The sequence below is a fragment of the Chiloscyllium plagiosum genome, chromosome 2 (genome assembly GCF_004010195.1).
Source record: "Chiloscyllium plagiosum isolate BGI_BamShark_2017 chromosome 2, ASM401019v2, whole genome shotgun sequence".
Taxonomy (NCBI): domain Eukaryota; kingdom Metazoa; phylum Chordata; class Chondrichthyes; order Orectolobiformes; family Hemiscylliidae; genus Chiloscyllium; species Chiloscyllium plagiosum.
The window spans coordinates 91014708-91039562 of NC_057711.1; the positions used below are offsets into that span (position 1 = coordinate 91014708).

Here is a 24855-nt window from a genome sequence, read left to right on the forward strand (position 1 = left end):
TGTGGTGTCCTCTACATTGGGGAGACAGGACGACAACTTGCGGAACATTTCAGTGAATATCTCTGTGACACGCACACTAAACAACCCCACTACCCTTGGTCAATCGCTTCAACTCCTCCTCCCACTCCGCCAAGGTCATGCAAGTCCTGGGCCTCCTCCTCCACCAAATTCTAGCCACCCAATGCCTGGAGGAAGAACGCCTCATCTTCCACCTTAGGACCCTCCAACCACACAGGATCAATATCGATTTCACCAGTTTCCTTATTTCCCCTCTCCCCACCTTATCCCAGATCCAACCTTCCAACTCAGCACTGCCCTTTTGAACGGTCCTATCTGTCCATTGTCCTTCCCACGTAACCGCTACACCCTCCTCTCTGACCTATCACCATCACCCCCATCTTCATCTACCTATTGCACTCTCAGCTACCTTCCCCCCTCCCATTTATCTCTCCGCCTGCTTGGGCCCTGCCCCCACATTCCTGATGAAGAGCTTATGCTTGAAACATCGACTCTCCTGTTCCTCGGATGCTGCCTGACCGGCTGTGTTTTTCCAGAACCACACTTTTTGAGGGTGAACTTATAGAGATTTATGAAATCATGTGGGGCATGGATAGACAAGGTCATTTCCCCTTGGGGGAGTCAAAAACAAGACAGCATAGGTTTAAGATGAGAGGGGGAAGATAGAAATGAGATCTAAGACAACCTTTTCATGCAGAGGGTGGTGTGTGTATGGAATGAGCTGCCAGAGGAAATGGTGAAGGTTGGTACGAATATAACATTTAAAAGGCATCTGGATGGGCATATGAATAAACATAGAATGTAGAACATGGACCATTCTAGTGCAGTACAGGCCTTTCAGCCCTCAATGTTGTGCCAACCTGTGGAACCAATCTGAAGCCCATTTAACCTACACTATTCCATTTTCATCCATAAGTTTATCCAATGACCATTTAAATGCACTTAACGTTGGCGGGTCTATTACTGTTGCAGGCAGTGTGTTCCACGCCCCTACTACTCTGAGTAAAGAAACTACATCTGACATCTGTCCTTTATCTATTACCCCTTAATTTAAAGCTATATCCCCTTGTGCTAGCCATCACCATCTGAGGAAAAAAGGCTTTCACTGCCCACCTTATCTAACCCTCTGATTATCTTATATGTCTCAATTAAATCACCTCTCAAACTTCTTCTCTCAAATGAAAACAGCCTCAAGACCCTCAGCCTTTCCACATAAGACCTTCCCTCCATACCAGGAAACACCCTAGTAAATCTCCTTTGAACCCTTTCCAATGCTTCCACACCATTCCTGTAATATGGTGACTAGAACAGTACACAGTACTCCAAGTGCAGTCACACCAGAGTTTTGTACAGCTGCAACATTACCTCATGGCTCTGAAACACAATCCCCCTACCGATAAAAGCTAACACATCATGTGCCTTTAAAACAACCCTATCAACCTGAGTGGCAACTTTCAGGGATCTATGTACATGGACACCTCTCTGCTCATTTACACGAGCAAGAATCTTACCATTAGCCCAGTACTCTGCATTCCTGTTCACTTTTCTGCATTAAATTCCATTTGCTACCTCTCAGCCTAGCTCTGCAGCTTATCTATGCCCCTTTGTACCCTGCAACATCCTTTGACACAACTCTACCAACCTTTGTGTCATCTGAAAATTTACTAACCCATCTTTCTACACCCTCATCCAGGTCATTTATAAAAATGACAAACAATAGTGGCCCCAAAACAGATCCCTGTGGCATACCACTCGTAACTGAACTCCAGGATGAATATTTCCCAAGAGCTATCACCCTCTGCCTTCTTTCAGCGATCCAATTTCTGATCCAAACTACTGAATCACCCGCAATCCCATGCCTCCATATTTTGTGCAATAGCCTACTATGGGGAACCTTATCAAACACCGTACTGAAATCCATAAACATCACATCAACTCCTTTACTCACTTGTTTGGTCTCCTTCTCGAAGAACTCAATAAGGTTTGTAAGGCACAACCTACCCTTCACGAAACCATGTTGACTTTCTGAATGATTATAAATCCTATCTCTTATAACCTTTCCAACACTTTTCCCACAACCGAAGTAAGACTCACTGGTCTATAATTCCCAGGGTTGTCTCTACTCTCTGTCTTGAACAAGAGGATGATATTTGCTATCCTTCCGTCTTCTGGCACTATTCCTGTAGACAATGACAACAGAAAGATCAAAGCCGAAGGCTCTGCAATTTCCTCCCTGGCTTCTCAGAGAATCCTAGGATAAATCCCATGCAGCCCAGGGGACTTATCTATTTTCACATTTTCCAGAATTGCTAACACCTCCTCCTTGTGAAGCTCAATCCCATCTAGTCTAGTAGCCTGTATCTCAGTATTCTCCTCGACAACATTATCTTTCTCCAGTATGAATACTGACAAAAAATATTCATTTAGCGCTTCTCCTATATCCTCAGACTCCACGCACAACTTCCCATTACTGTCCTTGATTGGCCCTAATCTTACTCTAAACATTCTTTTATTCCTGATATATCTCTAGAATGCTTTAGGGTGTTCCTTGATCCTATCTGCCAACAACTTCTTATGTCCCCTCCTGGCTCTTCCTCGCCCTCTCTTTAGGTCTTTCCTGACTAACCTGTAACTCTCAAATGCTCGAACTGAGCCTTCTCTTCTCATCCTTCTTCTTCCTCTTGACAAGAGATTCAACTTCTTCAATAAACCACAGCTCCCTCGCTCGACCACTTCCTCTCTGCCTGACAGGTACATACTTATCAATTACACGCAGTAGCTTTTCCTTGAATAAGCTCCACATTTCAATTGTGGTCATCCACTGCAGTTTCCTTCCCCATCCTATGCATCCTAAATCTTGTCTAATTGCATCATAATTACCTTTTCCCTAGCTATAACTCTTGCCCTGCGGTATATACCTATCCCTTTCCATCGCTATAAGTAGATATAACCGAACTGTGGTAACTATCACCGAAGTGCTCAGCTACCTCCAAATCTAACACCTGGCCGGGTTCATTACCCCCAGTACTAAATCTAATGAGGCCTCACCCCTTGTTGGCCTGTCTGAATACTGAGTCAGGAAACCCATTCATACATTGGACAAAAACTGACCCATCTAAAGTACTCGAACTATAGCATTTCCAGTCAATATATGGAAAGTTAAAGCCCCCATTACAATACCCTGTTACTCTCACTTCTATTCAGAATTATCTTTGCTATCCTTTCCTGTACAATTCTGGAACTATCCGGAGGCCAATAGAAAACTCCTAAAATGGCAACCTCTCCTTTCTTGTTTCTAACATCAGCCCATACTATCTCAGTAGATGATCCTCAAATGTCCTTTCTGCTACTGTAATACTGTCCTTGACTAACAATGTGACACCTTGCCCTCTTTTACCATCTTCTCTGTTCTTATTGAAACATCTAAATCCCGAAAACTGCAACAACCATTCCTGTCCCTGCTCGATCCATGCTGTATCCAATAGAAAGGGCATAGAGGGATATGGGCTAAATGCTGGCAGATGGGATGAAATTTATCTTTGATCTCTGGTCAGAATGGACAAGTTGGACCGAAGGGTTTTTCTCCATGCTATATATCTCTATGACTCTATCACTTTGGTAATGTAATTGCCAATCTCTGGTTTTTGGGTGAGATTATAAGTGTGCAATTTTCGTCTCTGCATCCCTGCCAGGGTGAGTACTGACTATTTCTTCCCCATCTCTCACATACAAAAAGAGGCCAAAGTAAGGGCCCATGTCTCAGGGTTCTCCATCCTGTCACCCCAATTGATAACACTTGCCAGGTTCCAGGATGCAGTTGGATAAAATCTGAGTTTTCCTCAGTGGAGCGGGAGAGCTGTGTCACAGCATTATGAGCCTCCAGGTTGGGCCCAGCACTCGTGTCCTGAAGGCCTTAACCTTGGCTGAGGGCTTCAATGAGAATAATTCTACCAGCATGAGGTTACTGCTTCTTCATTAAGATTCACTGCTGGAATTCTCAATCTATCAATAGCCTAGTTATCTAACTATTGATGGTAGGGATCCTGCTGATTATTCCATAAGCTTACAGAATGAATCCCAACACAGGGCCAATCCAGAGTGCTTGGTGAAAGCTCTGTTCTACCAGACCTTTTGTCTGAAGTGGAGAAGTCTTTCAGTGAAACGTGAAACCTCCCGGAAGAATTCCCTTTCCCCAGCACCTAAGAATTACAGAATTGTTACCTTGCAGAATGAGTCTAATTGGCCCATCATGTCTGTGCTGAATCTCCAAAATGAGCATCACATTGCTCATATATAAGTAGCTTTGTCCAGTAAAATCCAAGTCAGAGTCTTGGCTGTTTAAGGAAACATAGAAAATGGAACATAGAATAGTACAGTACAGGCACTTCGGCCCTTGATGCTGTGCCGACCTTTTTCCCTACTCTTAAGATCAAACTAACCAGCATACCCTTCATTTTACTAACAAGAGTCACTTAAATGTCCCGAATGTATCTAACTCCACTACTACTGCTGGCAGTGCATTCCACACACCCACTATGCTCTATGTAAAGAACCAATGTCTGACATCTCTGAAACCTTCCTCCAACCACTTTAAAATTATTCCCTTTGTGAAAGCCATTTCTACCCTGAGAAAACGTCTCTGACTATTCACTCTATCTATACCTCACCATCTTGTACACGTCAATCAAGTCACCTCTCATCTTTCTTTGCTCCAAAGAGAAAAGCCTTAACTCCCTTAACCTATCTTCATAAGACTTGTACTCCAGTCCAGGCACCATCCTGGTAAATCTCCTCTGCACCCTTTCTGGAACTTCCACACCCTTCCAATAATGACCAATATGCAACATAACCTCACAGCTCTTAAACTCAATTCCCCTCCTAATAAAAGCCAACACACCATATGCCTTCTTAACAACCCTATCAACTTGGGTGGCAACTTTGAGGGATCTATGGACATGGACATGGACCCTCTGTTAATCCATGCTGCTAAGAATCCTGCCCTTAACTCAGTATTCTGCATTCAAATTCAACCTTCCAAAATGAATCACTTCACAATTTTCCAGTTTGAACTCCATCTGCCACTTACTAGCCCAGTTTTGCATCCTGTCAATGTGCTGTTGCAACCTACAACAGCCCTCCACACTATCCACCACTCCACCAACCTTCGTGTCATCGGCAAACTTACTAACCCACCCTCCCACTTCCGCATTGTGGAACATTATAACTGAAAGTAGTCCTGGTAGTCATTGAAACATGCATAATTTACAAAAAAGGTCGATCAGGGGTGGAAGCTTCAGATAATTTCACAACACATCCAATTATAGTGCCTCATTCATAGTTGCAAGGGGGCTTATAGCAAAATGCTGATTGGGGGATGTATAATGTAGTTTAGTTTGCAGAATTAAAAATAAGTCAAAAAATCTACGTGTTCTAGGCTGATCCAGAATGTATTGCCAATCCCAAAATGCCCTTGAACTGAGTAGCTTGCTAGGCAATTTCAGAGGACAACTGTAATCCCATTTGTTGTGGAACTGGAATCTTATGTAGTTGACTCTTAACTGCTGTCTGAAAGGTCTAGTAAGTCAATCATCTCAAGAACAAATAGGAATTAACAACAAATGCTGGTCTTACCAATGATATCCCCATCCCATCAAGAATAAATAAAACAGACCTGACAGAAGACCTAATAGAAGTATATAAAGTTAAGTGGTATGGATAACTTGTAAAAGATGGCTACATTGCTCTTGATAACCAGGAAAGTAAAGGAGAAATATGATTTAAGAACATTTATTTTCAACCAAATAGTGATGTAAATCTGGAACTCACTGCCAAGTAAAAGTGAGAAAAAAACTTGTAAAAATATGTAGGTATGCATGTTAAGTGCTATAACCTGCAAGGATGGGAATCAAGATAGGAAAATGGGATTAAACTAGTTGACTACTTGTTGACCAACACAGACACAATGGGCTGAATGGCTTTTTCTGTATGGTAAATTTTATGAAGTTATTGTAGTTATTAAGTATCATGTCAATGGCTCCTCATAATTTCAAACTAAACCCAGAATAAATTAAGCCAGAATAACCTAGGATGTGTAAGAAAATTCAAATAGAATTGTAAGAAGGAATTGTATTCAAACTGAAGGCATGTAGACTTGGTAATTCTGACTACAGAAGAATCACAATACAGGAAACCATGTGAATTCCACCACCTGTTTCTCTGTGGATGTGTTGAGCCTAAAAAAACCAGAGCCTGCAGAGTAGGAGGAAAAGCCAAATAGAATGCAATAAAAATGCAATACTTTTACTGAGCTTCTAATTGATTCTCTTATAGAAGCCAATAGATTCAATTTTAAACAGTTGCCCACCGTTCTTCATATTAACTAACTTATTACATTGTTTTGTTTATCTTGTAACAGTATAAATAAGGACATGTGACAACAACTAATTTCCAGGCACTTCATTTTCCAGGCATTTCACTTTCAACCAACTTTATTGCATGTTCATGTTTGGTTATTACCAACATAAACATTCCTCAATTTTAGCTGTTAGTCCTAAAGATTTTTATTGTTAAAATATAGAGTCAATGGTGGAGAATGTATCCCAGCCTCACCACCTTGCCCCTCCCCACACCCAAAACCCTCCCCCACCTCCCCCTTTATCTGCAGCTATCCTTACACCCTCCTTTGTGCTAAAGAAGGGTTACACCTGAAACATTGACTCCTCACCTTCTGATGCTGCCTGGCTTGTTGTGTTCTTACAGCCTCCTGCTTGTCTACCTTGGATTCCAGAATCTGCAGGTTTTTTTGTCTCAGATAATGGATAGATGCTTACTCTTGCCCAGTGTTGGTCAGGTTTGTATGAAATACACAGTACAGCTTCAGCTGTTGGAACTACCCATGAGTCATCATATGGTCTACAATAAGTGATATGCCTGAGCGACCATCCTACATGACCATGCAGATATACTCAGGAGAACTTTGTATAGTTATTACAATTTATTTTCTATTTCTTCTCCAGCTCAATTTGGACCTCTATCCTTTGTCTCCCACTAATCCAGAGAGGTACAACAAAGATTTGATTTCATCTTGAGTGATTCTAAATCGACACTTGTAGTGTCTATAACCCTGCAATGCAGCAAACAATTGGCATTCAAGGAAAATTGTTTAAGGTTCAGTTGTAATTGAATATTTAATTAATTGAATATTTAACATCCAGGATCATGCATAATTTTGTCAGGTAAAAGGCCTCACAAAACGTACTATTCAATTGGCAAACTCACTTAAGAGAGAAGATTGTTGATGTAGGCACTGAATTACATTAGTGAATACTGGGTGGAAGTAAATTATTTTTGAGCTAAGGGAAGCAGTGCTTTGTTTCATCTTTAATATGCAATACCATATCTGGGAGTGCTTGATCTTTGCGTTGAGACACAAAGGATGGAATTTTATGTTGTCCTCCAAACACCATGTGCAAAGGCTGCGAGGCAGGTGACCATTGAATCAAGAGAGAAGGCAGAGTTCTCTTCTTGATAATTTCCTCTGCTGCTTAAGCCAGAGGCAGGGAGGATCAAGAATATGCAGACTAACTAATGCTCTTAATAGTAATTATGCACCATTTAAAGCCATCTTCCTGTGCTACCTTTATCACTGGTATTCTACAAGCAGTGAGGGTAAGGATGTCTGACACATGAGGACACTATTGAGTATACCCTAGCAGCCTCCCTGCAGAGTCCAGGAGGCTATGGGTGGCTCAGTAGTTAGCACTGCTGTCCTATAGTACCCGGGACCTGGGTTCAATTCCACCCTAGGGTGTCTGTGTGGTATTTGTACATTCTCTCCATGTCTGTGTGGGTTTCCTCTGGATGCACCAGTTTCCTCTCATAGTCCAAAGATGTTCAGTTTAGGTGAATTGGCCATGCTAAATTGCCCGTAATGTTCAGGGATGTGAAGGTTAGGTGCATTAATCAGGGGTAAATGTAAGGCAGACAGTGGCTCAGTGGTTTGCACTGCTGTCTCATAGTGCCAGGGACCCAGGTTCGATTCCAACCTTGGGCGACTGTCTGTGTGGATTTGCACATTCTCCTTGTGTCTGTGTGGATTTCCTCTGGGTGCTCCAGTTTCCAAAGATGTGCAGATTAGGTGCATTAGTCAGGGGTAAATACAGGTAATTACTCTCTCCGGAGGGTCGGTGTGGACTTTTGCGCTGAAGAGCCTGTTTCTACACTGCAGGGATTCTAGGGGTAATAGGGTAGGGGAATGGGTCTGGGTAGCTTATTCTTCAGAGGGTTGGTGTAGACCCATTGGGCCAAATGGCCTCTTTCCACATTGTAGGGTTTCTATGATTCAAAGAGATCATCTTGATTGTGTACTCTCTGCCCTTGAGAGAGCCCTCCCATATATCCTGTTGACCTTCTAGGGTCATGAATACTCTGATTAAAACATTTCATGCCCAAAACAACAAATTATTCACTTCACTATGCTCTGCTTGGCTAACCATGGCATACCCATCCCATTCACCCAGCTTCTTGATACTGAAGTCCCAGCAGTTGCCACCTTTCCCAGTGGTATTGCTGAGATCAATGAGTTGCTGACTCAGTCAATAGGCAGAGTCTTTGTTTTTAAACCCAATGGAAACCCTGACAGCAGGCAAGTTAACATTTACTTGCATTAGACTTCCAGAGATGGCCACAGCTGTATTGTTATCAGTTTTCTAGCTGATGGCCATAAAATTCAGTCCAAAGGTATTCTTCTGCACAGACTATTGACATCATTCAGGTTAAACATAAAAAGTTAATGATAAGAAAGTACTTACAGCTTCTCAAAGTCATGTTGAACTTGTTAATTAATTGGCAAGGTATTGTTTTGCAACAACTTGTAGTATACTGGGTTTTTCTTAAATTTGTTAATATTTGGTCAGAAAACACGAAACATATATGAAATTGCACACAAAAAAAATACTCATAAAGTAAGCTGTAGTGCTGATTTTAACTCCCATCTGCGACTCCTATTGTCAAGGGCTGTAGTGGATGGAAAAGGTTGTTGATCTCAACAGCATGAGGTCTGAAAGATAATAAACTTCCTAATCTGAAAATGCATTAACATACTGGTATGTAGAGTGGGAGTTTGGTTTCCAGAAGGTCAACTCCCGATAACCCTAAAATGGTCTCTAGTATTTATGTAACTGATTGTAGCAGAGGTGAAGAGATCATTCCCTGAGAAAAAGGAGAGAAGGAAGCCAAGGGCACAGTTGGCTGAAATTTTCCTTGAGGCCTGGAGAAGCATGCATACTTTCACCTAATAGCAGAGGAAAGATATCCAAATGCATATTGAAAGATGCCTGCTACAAGAAACAGGAAATAACTTCCGTCAGCCAGTAGTAAGCCTCTGTGAAAGTTGCAGTAGGCTGACCTCAGTAGTAAATCTAGTGACCACATTTTATTTATGTTACTGTCCAACGAACCACCAATTTCAGCAAAGTTTAAAATAATTTTCTCTCTGGCAAAATGTTTTTCCTGTGTTCAAATATTTACGGTGTTATTCGAAATTCTACCTAATGCTGTCACTTAATTTTGTGTTTTCTTTGAGATTTTGAAAATGAAATTGTCAGTACCTAGCAACTGACGTTTAATATGTTATGGAACATGTATCAGTATTCTATTGAAATTCTGTAGTGCTCTTTAACACAATAGATAACTCCTTTGGTTTAAACAGGTTAAGAGCTACATTAAACACCGTAGACAGGAATCCCACACTGATCTGCTATTCCATCTCTCTGAAAATTAAGCTATACCATTTTTGAAACTTTTGTTATGATGGCATAAAAGCACAAAAGAAAGTCTACTAAAGTGTGATTATGACATTGGGAAAGATAAAGCGAAATTGATAGATTCTCTTTTAGATTAGATTCCCTACAGTATGGAAACAGGCCCTTCAGCCCAACAAGTCCCCACCAACCTAACTAATGTACTTAACGCTACGGGCAGTTTAGACTGGCCAATTCACCTGACCTGAACATCTTTGGATTGTGGGAGGAAACTGGAGCACCTGGAGGAAACCCACACAGACACAGGGAGAATGTGCAAACTCCACACTGACAGTCACCCGAGGCTGGAATCAAACACTCATCCCTGTGAGGCTGTGAGGCAGCAGTGGTAACCACTGAGTCACTGTACCGCCCAATCTTTTAGAAAGATTGTAACTTGCTAAATGTCCAAGATAAGATGTATCCACAATGCTTGAAGGCATTGTCAAAAAAAAATTTGCAAAATAAAAGAAGTGTTAAATGGAAATTAAACCTCAGTGTTGTTGATTTGGACAATTCAGGTTTCACTTATGCCAAGATATAATGAAAGAATGGCATCAATTTAAGGTAAGATAAATTATGTAAAATAAACAATCATATATTCAATCATCTCTCAGCATTAAGAGTAAGCTTATAATGGCTTTTATCTTTAGTAACTGCAGTCTTATTTATCTGGACAAAGAAACTGAGCGCATCATCATTAAGACATAAAGATAAGTGGAGGGAGAGTACTGTTGAGGAAGTGGGGAGGCTGCAGAAGGACTTATACAGGTTAGGAGAAAGAGCAAATAAGCAGCTGATGGAATATGTTATGTGGGAAAGTGTGAGGTTATGCATTTTCATGAGTCATGGGACATTGGCACCAGTACTGGGGAAAAGGGGATCTGTTCTGATTGGATGGTCTTCATCTAAACTTTGCTGGGACCAGTGTCCTGGCGAATTGCATAACTAGGGCTGTAGACAGGGCATTAAACTAAATGGGGGGAGAGGGTTCAGTCATAGAGGAAATTAGAAAACCTGAATTAAAAGGGGAGGTAAGAATGCAGAACTCAAGAGAGGTTACTAAAATCTCCAGCACTGACACAAGTAGGACAGAGTTAGCAATCAAACTTCAAGTACACTGGACAAACAAATGACAATGAGAAGAGGGACAGTTAAGACAGCATTGAAGGTGTTAGATCTGAATGCATGCAGTATAAGAAATAAGATAACTGATCTTGTGGTGCAGATTGAAATTGGCAGGTATGATGTGGTGGGCATCATGGAGACATGGCTGCAAGGGGATCAGGATTGGAAGCTGGGTACTCAAGGATATACATCATATTGAAAAGATAGGCAGGTGGGCAGAAGGGATCGGGTTGCCCTATTAGTGAGAAATGAAATTAAATCAATAGTAAGAAACAAAGTAGGGTCAGATGGTGTAGAATCAATGTGGATAGAATTGAGGAACCACAAAGGTTAAAAAATAGGCCTCCAAAGAGCTGCAGCACAAGATATACCAGGAGATAGAAAAGATGTGTAGGAACAGCAAATTTACAGTGACTATGGGGGATTTCAGTATGCAGGTGGGCTGGGAAAATTAGGGTTGGTAGTGGTTCGCAAGAATTTGTGGAATGTCTACGAGATGGCATTTTGGAGCAGCTTGTAATGGAGCCCACTAGGGAACAGGTAATATTGGATTTAATGTTGTGAAATAAGACCGACTTGATAAGGGAACTTAAGGTAAAGAAACTCTTAGGAAGCAGTGATCATAACATGATCAAATTTATGTTGCAATTTGAGAGAGAAGATAGAGTCAGAGGTAATGGTATTTCAGCTGAATAAAGAAACCGCAGAGGCATGAGGGGGGAGCTGATTACAAATGACTCGGAGAAGAGCCTAGCAACAAAGACAGTGAAACAGCAATGGCAGGAATTTCTGGGAGTAATTCAGGAGATACAACAGAGATTCATCCCAAGGAAAGAGAAGCATGGTACAGGGAGGATGAGGCAACCATGGCTGACTAGGGAAGTCAGGGATAGCATAAAAGCAAAAGAGAAAGCATATGAAGTAGCAAAGAACAGTGGGACACCAGAGGATTGAATAGCTTACAAAGACCAACAGAGGGCAACAAAAAAAAGAGGGAGAAGATTGAATATGAGGGTAAGCTAGCCAGTAATATAAAGGAGGATGGAAGAGTTGCTTTAGATATGTAAAGAGCAAAAGAGAGGCAGAAGTGGGCTGCTGGAAAATGAAGTATGAGGGGTAGTAATGGGGAACAAAGAAATAGCTGAGGGAGTGAATAATTACTTCACGTCAGTTTTCACGGTGGAATTATTTCACAGAGTAATTCCCTAAAAATTCAAGAGAATTTGTGGGGGGGGGGGGAGGGGGAGGGAGAACTGAGCATGGTGGCCATCACCAAGGAGAAGGTGGTATAAAAATTGAATGGTCTGAAGTTGGACAAATCACCTGGACTAGATGGACTACACCCAGAGTTCTAAGGGAGACAGCTAAAGGGGAGACATTAGTGGTAATCTTTCAGGAATCACTGGAATCAGGGACGGCCCCAGAAGACTGGAAAATGGCTAACATAACACTCCTGTTTAAAAAGGGAGTAAGGCGGAAGATGGAAAATTACAGACTGATTAGCCTAATCTTTGTCATGGGTAAAATCTTGGAATCCATCAGGAAGGATGAGGTTTCTGAATACTTGGAAGTGTATGACAAAATAGGGCAGAGTCAGCATAGTTTCATGAAGGGTAGGTCGTGCCTGACAAATCTGCTAGAATTCTTTGAGGAAGTAACAAGCAGATTAGACTAAGGAGAGCCAATGGATGTTATCTACCCAGACTCCAAGAAGGCCTTTGACAAGGTGCTGCGCAGGACACTACTGAGTAAGAAAAGGGCCCATGGTATTAGATGCAAGGTGCTAGCATGGATAGAAGCTTGGCTGTCTGGCAATAAGCAGAGAGTGGGGATGAAAATTTTCTTCTCAGGATGGCAGCTGGTGACTAGTGGTGTTCTGCAAGACTCAGAATTTAGACCACAACTTTTCATTTTATACATTAACAATCTAGATGAAGGAACTGAGGGCATTCGGGTTAAGTTTGCAGATGATGCAAAGTTAGGTAGGTAAAGGAATGGTAGCATTGAGAAGGTAGGGAGGCTGCAGAAGGATTTAGACAGGTTTGGAGAGTGGGCAAAGAAGTGGCAGATGGAGTACAACGTGGGAAAGTGTGAGGTCATGCACATTGGTAGGAAGAATAGAGGCATGGCTATTTTCTAAATGGGGAGAAAATTTAGAAGTCTGATATGCAAAGAGACTTGGGAGTTCTAGTCCAGGATTCTCTCAAGCTAAACTTGCTGGTTTATTCAGTAGTTAGGAAAGCAAGTGCAATGAAGGCATTGATTTTGAGAGGACTTGAATATAAAAGCAGGGATGTACTTCTGAGCCTTTATAAGTCTCTAGTCAGGCCACATTTGAGGTATTGTATGCAGTTTTGGCTCTATATCTCAGGAAGAATGTACTGGTCCTGGAGTATATTCAGAGGAGATTCAGAGAAATTGTGTATCTTCTATTTTGAGATTGTGTCACCTGATTTTAGACTTTCCAACCAGAGAAGCATCCTTTCTGCATTTACTCTATTCAGCCATGTTGGAATTCGACACTTTAGATATGTTTCAATTAAATCACCTCTCAACGTTCTAACTCTAATGAACTCTAATAAATATTCAAACCTTATAGAATATTTTTGCGATTGCCAATATGTCCTCCATTTGTCAAGTGTTTGCCCAATCACTAAACTTGTCTAAATCACCTTAAAGCCTCCTTGCATCCTTTAATGACTTACTATTTTGCCCAGTTCTGTGTCATTACAAACTTAGAAATGCTACATTTGATTCCCTCATCCAGGTCATTAATATATCTGGGCGAATAGCTGGGTCCCAAGAATGGCTTCTTGTGGCGTACAAGTGACTGTCATTTGAAAAAAGAACCATTTATTCTCACTTTCTGTTTCCAGTTTGTCAACTAATGCTCTGTTTGTGCCAATATGTTACCTCCTGTCCAAAGGGAATTGCCCAGGAAATTGAAAATTCTTCTGGGCAATTCCCCTTTGCTTGAAAACCTCCAATTTGAATTGGAGAATTTGGAGGATTGTGTAGCCTAACTCCTGGGCAACTACTAAACTGACTTCTCAACCACAAAACCCTGACTGTACCTCTCCTGACCCCATAGCAGTCTCCAGATTCTAACTCTGTACCTCACCTCTCCCACCTGATCTGACATGCCCTCTCCCCTGCTATTGGACCCAACACCCCCATTTGCCTCAGGACCTGACAGTCCCCTTCTATGAGACAGTCCCTGAGACCTGACAACCCAATCTCATCACTGGACCCAACGTTCACACCCCACCCACTGCTGAGTCCACCCCAGTGCAATTCACTTTATCTATGCCCCCCATGAGTTTATAAATCGCTATAAGGTCACGTCACAGCCTCCTATGCTTCAGGAAAAAAGGCTCAGCCTATCCAGCCTCTTCTTATAACTCAAACCTTCCAGTCTCAGTAGGATCCTTGTAAATCTTTTTTCACTCTTTCAAGTTTAATAATGTCCTTTCTGGTGACCTGAATTGTACACAATACTCCAAATGTGACCATACCAACGACTTGTTTGGCTGTAACATAATATCCAAACTCTTGAACTCAGTGCTCTAACTGATGAAGGCAGGCCAAACAACTTCTTCACTCCGCTGTCTACCTGTGACACCACTTTCAAAGAACTATGTACCTGCACTCCAAGGTCTTTCTATTCGACAACACTCCCCAGGACCCTGCCATTAAAGATGTAAGTCTGCATTGTTTTACTTACTGAATGGAACACCTCGCATTTAACTGAATTAAACTCCATCTGTCATTACTCAACCTTTGGCCCAGTTGATCAAGATCCTATTGTATACTTAGGTTACCTTCATCACTGTCCATAATACCACCAATTTGGTATCATTCACAAACTTATTAACCATGCCTCCTATAATCTCTTCCAAATCGTTTATATAAATGATGAACAACAGTGGATCCACAACAGTGGTCTTTGCGGCACACCGCTGGTCACAAGCCTGCAGTCTGGACAACAACCCTCCACCACCACCCTCTATCTCCTACCATCAAGCCAATTTTATATCCAATTAGTTAGCTCTCCCTAGATCCCATGTGATCTAACTTAACTAAGCAGTCTACCATGAAAAACCTTGTCGAAGGCCTTGCTAAAGTTCATGTTACCTATCGCTCTGTATTCTTATGTCATCTTAGTCACTTCTTGACAACTCAATCAAATTTGTGAGATACAATTTCCCATGCACAAAGTCATGCAGACTATCCCTAATTAGTCCTTACCTTTCCAAATGCAAGTGTATGCTGTCTTGCAGAATCCTCCCAAACAATTTACTGCCACTGACATTAGGCTTATCAATCTATAGTTCCCCTGCAGCATTTCTTAAATGACTGCACACCATTAGTCACCCTCCAGTCTTCTGGCATCTCACCTCTGCTGCGGGCCCTGCAATTTCTTCTTTCTTCTGGTGAAGACTGATGAGAAATATTTGTTTAGCACCACAATGATCTTTAGTGGCTCCACATATTGTCACCCTTATCTTTAAGTTAAAAATCACACAACACAGGGTTATAGTCCAACAGGTTTAATTGGAAGCACACTAGCTTTCGGAGCGACGCTCCTTCATCAGGTGATTGTGGAGGGCTCAATCCTAACATGCAGAATTTATAGCAAAAATTTACAGTGTGATATAACTGAAATTATGCATTGAAAAATTGATTGTCTGTTAAACCTTTCATCTGTTAGAATACAGTGATAGTTTCACTTCTTTCATGTGTAAATCACAAAACCTTTTTTTTAAAAATGTTGCATTCTCGGGTTAGCTGTTAACAATGGTGATAGCTAGACAATATGTTGAAGGTGTTGGCCCCCTGTGTTCTCTGTCTATGACCTGATGTTTAGATTGATTCTAATCTAAAAAGTGAGATAACAGAGTTTTACATAAATTCATGCAGTTTTTGAGCTCAGAGTTCTACATGAATGCATGCAGTTTTTGAGCAAAGTACAATGTAACCCTGCAAGTACAAATTCACCCCACAAAATATATGTGTGCATGTGGGTCTTTGTCTGTCTGTGTGTGTGTCTGTCTGTCTGGGTTGGGGGTTGTGAGTGTGAGAAAGTGTATGTGTGTGTGTGCAGTGATGCAGAATGTCTTAAGTCTGTGAGGGTGTGTGTGTGTGTCTGTGTGTATAGGAGTGCCTGTGTGTGTGTGAATGTGTGTGTGTAGGAGTATCTGTGTGTGTGTGTAGTGCAATGGTGGTCACCTGTATTGTGACATGAACCCAAGGTCCCGGTTGAGGCCCTCCCTATGGGTACCGAACTTTAAGGGCCCTGTTCTCTCCTTAATTGCCCGTTTGCACTTAATATATTTGTAGAGTCTCTTTGGATTCTCCTGTACCTTATCTGCCAAAGCTATCTCATGTCCCTTTTTGCCCTCCTGATTTCCCTCTAAAGTATACCCCTCCATCTTGATACTCCTCAGGGAATTCACTCTTCCCAGCTGGCTATACCTAACATATGCCTCCTTTTTCTTCAGTAGAGCCTCAATATCTCTAGCCATTCAATATTCCCTACACCTATCAGACTTACCCTTCACAGAAAAGGAAGTGCTGGTCCTGAACTCCTGTTATCCACTTCTGAAAGCCCACTTTTGCCAAATGTCCTTTACCTGTGAACAGCCTCCCTCAGTCAACTTTGGAAAGATCCTGTCTAATCCCATCAAAATTGGCCTTGTCCCAATTCCTGAAGAAGGGCTTATGCCCGAAACGTCGATTCTCCTGTTCCTTGGATGCTGCCTGACCTGCTGCGCTTTTCCAGCAACACATTTTCAGCTCTTGTCCCAATTTACCTATCCATTTCTACAACTACTTTAAAGCTAGTCGAATTATGGTTACTGGTCTCAAAGTGCTCCTTCCCCTCCCCCAGCACCTCATTTGCCCTGCCTTATTTCCCCAAAGGAGGTCAGGTTTTGCCCCTTTTCATTAAGGGCCATCTACATATTGATTGGAAAATCTTTCCTGAACACATTTAACAAATTTCTCCCTTTTGAAACTCTTAACACTATGATAGTCATTGTCTATGTTTGGAAAGTTAAAATCCCAAGTCTTTACAAGTCTATTATATAATTCCAGTAATAAATTTGCATTTATAATTGCCAGGGATACAAGCAGAATCATTGGAAATGGTTAAAATTCAATTGCAAATGAAACAGTTTGAGTTAAGATTGAAAACAGAAGAAAAACAGAAGGAGAGAAGAAACGGAGAAAGAGAAAGTTTTTGGACTTCAGAAATTGGAACTGAAAACTTAAAGTCGACTTAAAATGGAGGACAAAGTCAGAAGTCACATGATACCAGGTTATAGTCCAACATGTTTATTTGAAATCGCAAGCTTTGAAAGCTTGTGATTTCAAATAAACCTGTTGGACTATAACCTGGTGTCGTGTGGCTTCTGACTTACATAGAACATAGAACATTATAGTGCAGTACAGGCCCTTCGGCCCTCAATGTTGTGCCGTCCTGTCATACTAATCTGAAGCCCATCCCACCTACACTATTCCATGTACAATGACGACTTAAATGTATTTAAACTTGACGAATCTACTACCGTTGCAGGCAAAGCATTCCATACCCTTACTACTCTCTGAGTAAAGAAACTACCTCTGACATCTGTCTGAACCTATCTCCCCTCACTTTAAAGTTGTGACCCCTCGTGTTTGTCATCCCCATTCTTGGAAAAAGGCTCTCCCTGTCCACCCTATCTAACCCTCTGATTATCTTGTTTGTCTCTATTAAGTCACCTCTCAACCTTCTCTCTAATGAGAACAGTCTCAAGGCCCTCAACCTTTCCTCGTAAGACATTCCTTCCATACAAGGCAACATCCTAGTAAATCTCCTCTGCACCCTTTCCAAAGCTTCCACATCCTTCTTATAATGCAGTGACCAGAACTGTACACAATACTCCAAGTGTGGCCATACCAGAGCTTTGTACAGCCGCAGCATAACCTCCTGGTTCCGGAACTCAATCCCTCTTTTAATAAAGGCCAAAACAACCCTGTCAATCTGGGTGGCAACTTTCAGGGATCTGTGTACATGCTCATCTGCACTCCCAAGAATCTTACCATTAGCCCAGTACTTTGCATTCCGATTACTTCGTCCAAAGTGTATCACCTCACACTTGTCCACACTAAACTCCATTTGCCACCTCTCAGCCCAGCTCTGCATCCTATCTATGTCTCTCTGCAACCTACTACATCCTTTGTCACTATCCACAACTCCACCGACCTTAGTGTCGTCCGCAAATTTACTAACCCACCCTTCTAAGCCCTCATCCAGGTCATTTATAAAAATGATGAACAGCAGTGGATCCAACACCGACCCTTCCGGTAAGCCACTAGTAACTGGACACCAAGATGAACATGTTCCATCAACTACAACCCTCTGTTTTCTTTCAGCAAGCCAATTACTGATCCAAACTGCTATGTCTCCCACAATCCCATTCTTCCGCATTTTGTATCATAGCCTACTGTGGGGAACCTTATCAAACGCCTTGCTGAAATCCATATACACCACATCAACTGGTTTACTCTCATCTACCTGTTTGGTCACTTTGTCAAAAAACTCAATAAGATTCGTTCGGCACGACCTATCCTTCACAAAACCGTGCTGACTGTCCCTGATCAGATTACTCTTTTCTAGATGGTTATAAATCCTATCTCTTATAACCTTTTCCAACATTTTACCAACAACCTGAAGTGAGACTCACTGGTCTGTAATTACCAGGGTTGTCTCTACTACCCTTTTTGAACAAGGGAACCACATTTGCTATCCTCCAGTCCTCAGGCACTATTCCTGTAGACAATGATGATTTGAAGATCAATGCCAAAGGCTCGGCAATCTCTTCTCTTGCTTCCCAGAGGATCCTGGGATAGATCCCATCCGGCCCAGGGGACTTGTCTATTTTCACACTCTACAGTATTTCTAATACCTCTTCCTTGTGAACCTCAATCTCTTCTAGTCCAGATGCAAGTATCTCTATATCTTCCTTGCCTGACTTTGTGCACCCCAATCCAACACCCAACTCAACATCATAAAATGGCAAGTTAAAGGTGAAAGATCGGAGTAATGATATAGAGCAATCCTATCATAGCTAAAGGCCTGGTGGGTGTATGTTTAAATATGTCCAAGCATTGCCCACGTTCAATGAAAAGGACCTAGAAGACTTTTTCATTTAATTTGAGAAAGTAGCTAAACAAATGAAATGGTCAGTGACCATGTGGGTATTGCTGACCCAAACAAAGTTGGTAGGTAGAGTTAGTGAGATTTTGCATTGCTATCAGCAGAGGTATCTGAAGAGTATATGGAGATGAAAAATGCCATCTTAAGTGCACATGAGCTAGTACCTGAGGCCTACAGACAATGTTTTATGAATCTAAGGAAGCAACCTCGTCAAACATACATAGATTTTGGAATGATTAAACAAGATAATTTTGATAGTTGGATAAAAGCATTGAAAGTAGATTAAGTTACAAATCACACAACATCAGGTTGTAGTCCAACAGGTATAATTGGAAGCAGTAGCTTTCGAAGCGCTGCTCCTTCATCAGGTAGTTGTGGAGTGCACAATTGTAAGACACAGAATTTATAGCAAAAGGTTACAGTGTGAGTAACTGAAATTATACATTGAAAAATACCTTGATTGTTTGTTAAGTCTCTCATCCGTTAGACTGAGCATGATAGCTTCTTTCATATGTAAATCACAAAACTTTTTTTAAAAGTTACATTCTCAGGTTATCTGTAACAATTGGTGTCAGCGCAGATAAGACGTTGAGATGTTGAAAGTGTTAGCCCCCTGTATTCTCTGCCTGTGCCATAATGTTTGGACTGACTATAATCTAAAAAGTGAGTTAACAGAATCTTACATGTATTCATGCAGTTTTTGAGCAAAGTACAATGTAACTGTGCAAGTACAAATTCACCCCACAAACGTATATGCGTATGTGTGCATGTGGATTTTTGTGTGTTTTTGTGTGTGTGTTTGTTGATAAACTTGGCTAAGACTGAGATCGCAAAAGCCCAAGTCACATTCCTGGACCATGTTGTTGGACATGAACAGTTGGCCTATGGGATGTGAAAATAGAAATTATTGGAGAGTTTCTATTACCACTGATGAAGAGGGAAGTACACGATTTCTGGGACTGAGTGTGTTTTTTTTATTGGAAATTCATGCCAAATTTTAGCGGTGTGGTTGTTCCATTGACTTATATTTTGAAGGAGTGCAAAAAAATTTCAGTGGTTGGAAGAGAATTCGAAAGCATTTGGCAACTTGAAAGCTGTGTTGACGACTGCTCCAGTGTTAGCAACAACTAACTACACAAAGCCATTTCAACATTTATGTTGCCAGTAGTGGGTCTGAGAGAATTATATGTACTGATCATAATCCCTTTACAATTTTTGGAAAAATTTAAAGATAAAAATACCAGACTGTTTTGATGGAGTTTATTGTTACAGCCATTAAATTTCAAAAATATACATGTGGCAGGCTGAGAGAACATATTCTAGATTAGAGTAGTGCTGGAAAAGCACAGCAGGTCAGGCAGCATCCGAGAAACAGGAAAATCGATGTTTCAGGCAAAAACCCTTCATCAGGACTGAAGGGATTTTGCCTGAAACGTCGATTTTCCTGCTCCTCAGATGCTGCCTAACCTGCTGTGCTTTTCCAGCACCACTCTAATCTTAACTCTGATTTCCAGCATCTGCAGTCCTCACTTTTGCCTGAGAAAACATATTGTCAGTGATTGTCACCGCTTTGATGAATGAAGGTGGACTGCAGCATTGAAAAATTTTGAGTGCTTAGATTTAATAGAGTGTATATGGGTAGCTTACTAATGACAGGAAACTGGAAGTTTTAAAAATGAAGCCATCTTTGCATTTTGATGATTCTTTTAAAGGGGTCAGGTGTGATTAGATGTGCCTTTTATACGGATTTGTGCTGTCCTGTTTCACTTGAAAGCAAGTGTTGTAAACCTGGAACAGAGCTGATTGCTCTGTGCACAGCTGTGTAGCGAAGTTTGGTTTTGTTTTAAAAAGTTAGAACAATAGAAGCAGGGGGTAAAGCCAGGCTCCCACAGAAGCAGAGTTTTAGTTTAGCTTTTGGCAATTGCTGGAGTCTTGGAGCTGAATGTGGAAGCTATTATTTCTCTCTCTGTTACAGCCAAAAGTTGGAGTTCTGTCTGCTGCAAGAATTGCACGTGAGACTATCTATTTTACTAAATTTGCCTCTGCCAAGGGTGTGGTTATGAGATGTTACCAGATTGGAACAGTTGCTGTCTAATAATTAAGTAATCTGTTTTCCAATAGAAATAAAGTTATTTCAATTCTTTCTTTGATATGTATTTTAACAAGCTAAAGTGTGTTTTGCTTAAAGCCAAGTAATGTAATCAAATTACATCTGGAACACAGCATCTTATTCTTGCCTCCGAATAAGTAAAAGTTAGGTTTTAGGCTATCTCCTTGATATATTTGCAGGGCTTTTGGTCTGGTCCATAAGATTCTCTTTAACTTCTGTACTAGTCTCAACCATCTCTTTTGTCTCATAGTTGTTTACCCACCCCCGCCAGACTAGTTTAAATGTCCTGAGTAGCTCTAGGAAATCTCCTTGCTAGGATATTGGTTCCTCTTCCTGTTCAGGTGAAACCTGTCTCTCTTGTACAGATCATCTCTGTCCCAGAAGAGATCCCAATGATCTTCAGCTATAGATTAATCTGCCCTAAATCCTATTTCAACTCTTACTGGCATGTGGCAATGTGAATAATCCAGAGATTACTTAACCTTTAGACCCTGCTTTTTAACCTTCTGCCTAACCCCTATATTCACTCTCCAGTAAATAATCCCTTTTGCTAATTATGTCATTAATACCAATGCATACAATAACCTCTGGTTGCTCATGCTCCCCTTTGAGTTTTTGCAGTTACATAGACTGGAGATGTTTGGACTCTTTATCTTGGATACAGAGGATGTTGAGAAAACATTGATAGAGGTATGCAAAATCACGAGTGGAAAATTAGTTTAACTGGTGGATAAATAAGGAATGAGAAGGAAGAGATTTAATGTAGCTAAGAAATGAAGCAAATGGAGACACAAGGGGAAACACTTTCTTGCAACAATTAGTTAAGATTTGGAATGCACTGCCTCAAAGTGTGACACAGACAAAAAAAAACTGTAGATGCTGGAATCCAAAGTAGACAAGCTGGATGCTGGAAGAACACAGAAAGCCAGGCAGCATCAGGTGATGGAGAATTTAATGTTTCGGGTGTAACCCTTCTTCATGACTGGAGATGTGTGTAGGGGACACTGCAGGTAAAGGTGGATGTGGGGTCAGGGTGGTGAAGTGGGGATAGGTGAAGACAGGTAGAGGGTACGACCTGGTTGGTCAATGGGAGAAATGCATCCAGTAGGTGGCTGGGAGGGGCGGAAGGGAGGGGAAGGAGCTGGGAAGGGAGTCGGGGGAAAGGAAGGGAGGTTATTTGAAATTGGAGAACTCAATGTTGAGTCCTCTGGGCTGTAGGCTGCCCAGGCAGAAGATGAGGTGTTGTTCCTCCAATTTGTGGTTTGGTTCATTGTGGCAATGGAGGAGGTCAAGGATGGTCATGTCGGAAAGGGATTGGGAAGGGGAATTAAAATGGGCAGAGACTGGGAGGTCAGGTCAGCCCCTGGGGGCCTAGCTGAGAAGCTCTGCTTCATTTACTATAAATCCACAGACTCTCACAACTATCTGGACTACACCTCCCCCCACCAATATCTGTAGAACTCCATCTTGTGGTCCCAATTCCCCTGCCTCTGCCGCATCTGCTTGGATTTAGATTTAGATTAGATTACATTACAGTGTGGAAACAGGCCCTTCAGCCCAACAAGTCCACACCGACCCGCCGAAGCGCAACCCACCCATACCCCTACATTTACCCCTTACCTAACACTATGGGTAATTTAGCATAGCCAATTCACCTGACCTGTACATCTTTGGACTGTGGGAGGAAACCGGAGCACCCGGAGGAAACCCACGCAGACACGGGGAGAACGTGCAAACTCCACACAGTCAGTCGCCTGAGGCAGGAATTGAACCTGGGTCTCAGGCGCTGTGAGGCGCTGTGCCACCGTGCCGCCCACAGCCATGAGGAGTCATTCCACTCCTAAGCATCCCAGATGTTAATCTATTTAAAACAACGTGCTTTCCTCCCCTCTGTCATCCAGACAGCCCTCCGCCGCACTACTTCCATTCCCCATTCCACTGCTCTCAAACTCCCAAACACAATAAAGACAGAGTCCCTCTTGTTTTCACCTACCACCCCATCAGTCTTTGTATCTAAAATATCATCCTTTAACACTTTCGCCAAATCCAACTGGACCCCACCACCAAGAACATTTTCCCCCCTACACCCCTCTCTGCTTTCCGCAAGGACTGTTCCCTTCAACAGTCCTTAGTTTGGGGTTCTTTCCCCATCAATCCCCCTGAACCCCCAGATAGCTTCCCCTGCAACCGGAATAGACACAAAACCTGCTTGTACTCCACCTCCGCCACCTCCATTCAGGGCCCGAAACAGTCCTTCCAGGTCAGACAGAAGTTCACCTGCCCCTCTTCCAATCTAGTTTCTTGCATCAGATTCTCCCGATGTGGTGTTCTTTATATCGGGGAGACCGAATGTAAACTTAGGGAACGATTTGCCGAGTATGGCTTCATAAAATGGAGGCAAGTTGAAGAGCTCTAATTTTAAGAGCTGTAGCAGTAAAGTGCAATTACTTTCTTTCTGACTCATAACTGCTTAACATAACAGTTGAAGAATTAATACTAGTAGCATTTGTGAATTCTAAATGGAAATAAAGGGACTTGAATAATTTGGATACTGATCATTATGGGAGAGAAAAATGACATGCTAGCTTAATAAGTTTGGATACAGTTTTAATATAAGCCCAACATTTATAAATTTATCTGATACTCTTAAGATGGAGGCATGTTTAAGAATTAAATAGCAGGGAATAAATCTGTACAGTTATATCAAGAAAATAACACAAGCATATAATTTCACCTACATTAATCTGTGACATGTCATAAAGTTCTAAATGTGGTGTACTAAGGTATTTTATATTCTCAATGAGCAGGGAAATTTGTGAAGTAGAAATTCTGGCTTCATGTTTAATTTGTGGACAGAGTCTTAACAAGCCCTGACAACATTGGCTGTGTTAGGAAATCTGGGAGTATTGCATGAAAATTCAAGTAAGGTCTTTTGTTATAGACCAGACCAAACCCCCTCAAAATATTCAGAAGATAGTCTAAACCCTAACTTTTTCTTATTTTAAAGGTAAGTTGCATTCCAGATGCAATTTGATTCATCAAACTATCAGATTTAAACACACTTTATTCATCCACTATAATCAAAATACAACAAAAAAAAGAAGGAATTAGAATAAGTTAACTCTGCAGGTAAAAATAGCAGAATAATAGATATAGTAACTATTATTAATGAACTGTTCTAATATAATAAAATCCCATAAACATACCCTTGGCAAAAGGCAAATTCAGAAAACAGATTGTCTCATATACAACTCCAGAGCAGGAAGAGAACCCCCAACTTTTGAGGGAAAAATAGTTTTCTCTTCTTCAAGACCCCACAACAACTGCTGAAAGTTAAAACTAAAAATCCTAATTCTGTGGACCTTAACCACACCCATTCAGGCTGCTTCTTTTGTTCCAAATTTGAAATAAAACCAAGTCCTTACAATGTGTTTGCTGTAGTGGCTGTGGTAGACTGCTCATCACCTCTGCCTTAAAACGTCTCTTCAAAAAAAAAGGACAATATACTTTCTTGATACTGAAAGCAACAAGCCATAATTTCCAACAGAATTCTGTATGTCTAGATGAAATTAACAAGGTCACAGCTATTAAAAAGGATT

General features: G+C 41.4%; 1 protein-coding gene across 6 annotated transcripts in view; it reads left to right on the forward strand.

Moving 5' to 3' along the window:
• Positions 1 to 24855, forward strand: part of syk (spleen tyrosine kinase) — a 186642-nt gene that overhangs the window by 63841 nt on the left and 97946 nt on the right. The window contains exon 1 of one of the 6 annotated variants that reach the window (XM_043714072.1): positions 21854 to 21946. The exons of the other annotated variants lie outside the window; for them this stretch is intronic. The gene's annotated coding sequence lies outside the window, so the exon portion shown is untranslated. Of the gene's footprint in view, positions 1 to 21853; positions 21947 to 24855 lie in introns of those variants that run through there. 6 annotated transcript variants of the gene reach the window in all.